The following is a 4,186-nucleotide window of genomic DNA, read 5'->3' as shown; positions in this document are numbered from 1 at the left end:
CTTTCTTCCCGTTAGCTACTCTTCTCCCTTAAATGATGAAATAAGCCTTTCATAGCATGTTGGTCAGCTCCACCACATTGTGAAAGACAGCAAAGAAACCATCTCAATATGCATTTTTTTGAGTTAATTTTAACACTTCACATTTCTAGAAGTGTCCAGATGAAATGTGTTCCCCCCACCCCTTCTGTCTGTGTCTAAAATAAGCAGCCAAGATCAATTTAAAAGGCAACTCGTTTTCATTCTACGTTACTGGCACGGTTTTTTAATTACATATAGGTCTGTGTGTGTGTTGCTACAACAATGAGGAATATACTTTCTGCCTCTTTCAATTGACCAGCAATAAGTTCTACAAAAGGAAATGGTCTTTTTTGGTATCCTAATGAAGTCCTCTGTTTAGTAGTAGCTGAAATCAATTCTTTCTGTGATCTCCTTCACTATTAGAGGCCAGAGGCTGATTTATTTTGAACGAGCTTAAAGAATGGAAAAGGCAAAGCTGAAGTTCAGCCTTTCACAAGACTTAAGATTTTGATCAGCTGATAGAAAAGCCTGGAGCGGTAGGGGTGTTTTAGCAGCTCCCATACCAAACTCAACAAGGGGCATTGTCAATGCCAAGGTCAGTCCATTAATTATACAATGAAGAATGAAGGTAGGAAATAGTAGTCATGTGGGTTCTCTGTGAAAGGAGACAACAATGACTCTTTGACAAACATTTGAGAAACAGAAATGAAAAAACTTCGTAAGTTTGCTTATGAAGGTAAAGAATAAGCACGGTAACCTTTACACGACTGAAAAAGAAGCATCCTTGCAGTGGAAGGCAGATTATAGAAGAAAACATTTAATAGGTGGCATTTTAAATATGAAAAATTACATGCTTAGAAAAATTAGCATGTAGTTACATATCTCTAATCAGAAATACAACAATCTGAGCTCAGAACGTACAGGTCAAAGCAAGAAAGGCATATACACATGGTGCAAGGAACAAAGTGGTTCCTATGGAGCAAAGGAACCACTACCAAAAACTCAAATCAGTAAGATTTCCTGAACTCCAGTGTGAATAACACAGCGTTGGAGAACACAAGGCGAATGACTCAGACCAGCTTGTGGAAAAACCTGCAGGGAATGCAAGACAGAAAAGATGGTGGAAACCTGTGTGGAAGAGTTTTTGTTAAACCAAATGAATTGAGGAGAAACTGTATTCTGGGATGATGCTGAAGCACCCTGCAATGGCCTGGCTTTCAAGAGAGCATTCAGCAGCAGCATGATCTGTTGACTGAAGGATGGGCATATGGATGGTTTCAAACAGATTCTGCAGCGTAAGAAATTGACTTATTGATCAATACTATGCAGTTTCTTTAACTGTTCTATCATTTTGCAAAAAGCCATCTTTTGAACGAAAGGTTGGGTTGAACTTCATTGGAACTTTATTGGCAGGGAAGGAAAGAACCAACACACAAACACGCAAAAACCCAGACAAAGGCATCGGTCTGACCCTAGAGAAGCGCTTAAATAGGATCTAGAAGAGACTTAAAAAGAAAGGAAAATTTGAGCAAGGAAATTCTTGTTTTGCTTTGTTCCTTCTATACTATTGGAAACAGGAAGCAAACCCCAGAATTTCAGCTATCTGCAGGTCAAAGGTGCTAATAATATACTAACCTGTAAATAATCTTACAAAACTTTTCAGTAGTCACGCTTATTTGCCAGCTTGTGATGGAAGGAGGAAAGATGATGAAAAATGCTTCACAACTTCGCCTTGCAGTGCTCTAGCTCCGAGTGAGGCACCTTACAACTGTCTGCATTCAGAAGATCCTCCAGCATAACTGGACATGAAGCATTAGACACCTCTACCAGTAAAGCCAGTAAATCATGATACCCTTTAGGGATTGAACTTCTGAAGTGCCCAGCAGAGATGAGTGGGACTGTTGGGCACCTTCCCAGTGTAAGGTAATATTTTATTCTGCTTCATGACCCAATTGAGAAATCTGTCTCTGCATGGCTCTTCAGCCACCAGTTTGTCTTTTACACCGTGCAGAGCTTGGCTTGCCCTGAACAAAACCAGGTAATTGAGAAGGTCAGTCTATCTCCCTATAGTTGATGCTTATTACCACATTAAATATGATTTTATTCTCTTGAGCCAGTAACAAGAAATCAGAAAACCGACAGCTCAAACAAGTAGGTTAAACACAGCTATGCTCATGTTGTATATTTAAAACAATTTAGATTTATGAATCATCAACGTTCTTTACACTACCCACTTCTCTGAAAAGGCGCTTATAATGACAGGGCTGGAGACTGTGGCTACTTTCCACTTGTAAGGCAAAACTATTCTTGCAATCATTAACAATTGTTGCTGCGATCCTAGGGGCTAGAATAAGAGAAATAAGTATTATTCTTCACAGTGACCGGAGCTTTCATAAAAAACAAATGGTTAACTCAACTGAATTTTCAAAGCTCAAAACCCTGAAGTCAAAGCCCTAACCCAGTTTCCTGTACAATATCTTCAATGTGGGTGAAGTGGCCTATAAACAGAATAAAGGTTTTTTGGTTCAGAGTTAAAATTTAACAGGATAATTTATTCATTGGTCAATGAAAAGTGCAATTAAAGCTATGGTCTGAACTTCTGAAATGGAAAGATGCATAAGGAGGAGACAGCTCTAGGCAGTAATTGAATTTTTACTATTGCCATATTTGCTTTCTTAGTTCTTTAAGTTAACAAGCCCATTGCTTAAATTGTTTCATCATAAATCAAGTTCTCTAGGTCTGTGATGTTCTCGTCGCTCTTCTGCAGACTCAATCCAGTTGATCTTTATCTTTTTTTGAAGAGTAATGCTTAAAACTGGATACAATGCCCCACTCAAAGCCTGGTTTTAGCCCATGCCTTACTTCTTGTGTCTTATAGGCAATATCCATATTTATGTGTCTGCCTTTTTTGCAGTTGCATGAAAAATGTCTCACATTCAGCTTGTGATTCACTGTAGCCTTACACGCATTTCTGCAGACATGTTACTTAGTCAGCATCCATCATCTTGGATTTGTGCAGGTGTTTCAGACCTGTATCTTACACTTCTCACCATTGAGCTGAATCCCATGGCTTAGACTGTTCATGTTAGCTTTGAATTTCGGTTAGAGTCTGGATTGGAGTCCAAATTGCAATCTAACGGTACATCTGTAATTCCTTCCAGATTAGTCTCCTTGCAGGAGTCACATAGTGAGCACACTCTTTAGTTCATTTACTTTGATGTACAGGCCCATTAACTCCTCAGAGATTTGTTTCAAGCTCTCTGCAGATGCAAGGCAAGTATCTCTGGCACAGTGCACACTGATCATGTTTTCAAAGATAACTCCATAACCAGCTGACTTCTAGAACTATAAAGGTTATATTCTAAGGTGAGGGGGACGGTAGGGAAAGAGAAGTCAAAACCCAGCTACAGCAGCAACACAGACTACCTAGATTATTTTAACTGCAAACACAGAACAAAAGGATACAGTGATTTTGGTAATGTAAGAATGATCTTTCCCCCCCACACACATCCCCATCAAAACCAAGAGATAAAATTGTAGCATGTGCAGGAAAATTAATATAGAAGCAATGAGTATCAAAGACTAACATCTGCTTTACTGCAAAAGATGAGTCACAATCATGGAGGAAAATGTGTGTGTAAATATAGGTACCAGGAGAACATGACAAAGATGATTAAGGAGGATAAAATCACTATATGGGGAGGCTAGGCAAGCTTTCATTCTGTTTCATTTTCTTTCCTTAGTTCCTGAACAGTAATAACTTGTATGAGATTTAAAGTAAACTGTCCAAAAAGTGTAACAGCAAAACGTTCATTAAAACACACAGTAATATTTCCCTCCAATCCTGATACACTTAGGATCACTTTTATAGCAGGTTATCTCAAATATATTAGACAACTCCATTTCACATTGCATAAATGATAGCAAGAATGTGGAAAATGGACGAGGATCCCAGTGTAATAATGTGAAGCAATTACAGGTGGTCAGAACTTAATCTGAAAGCGACTCCAAGGTTTGGTGGACTAATAAGCTAAGGCACATGATGTGCCTTACGCTCACTGGAGCCACAGAGGGTTTTAAAAGTCACAATGCAGTTCTTTATGATGCCTCACGGTACCCACAGCCCTAAGTTGGATGCCAAGATTCCTCCTACAGCCCATGGTTAGAC

The sequence above is a fragment of the Aptenodytes forsteri genome, unplaced genomic scaffold (genome assembly GCF_000699145.1).
Source record: "Aptenodytes forsteri isolate BGI_AS27 unplaced genomic scaffold, ASM69914v1 Scaffold15, whole genome shotgun sequence".
Classification (NCBI taxonomy): domain Eukaryota; kingdom Metazoa; phylum Chordata; class Aves; order Sphenisciformes; family Spheniscidae; genus Aptenodytes; species Aptenodytes forsteri.
This window is presented reverse-complemented; position numbering follows the sequence as displayed.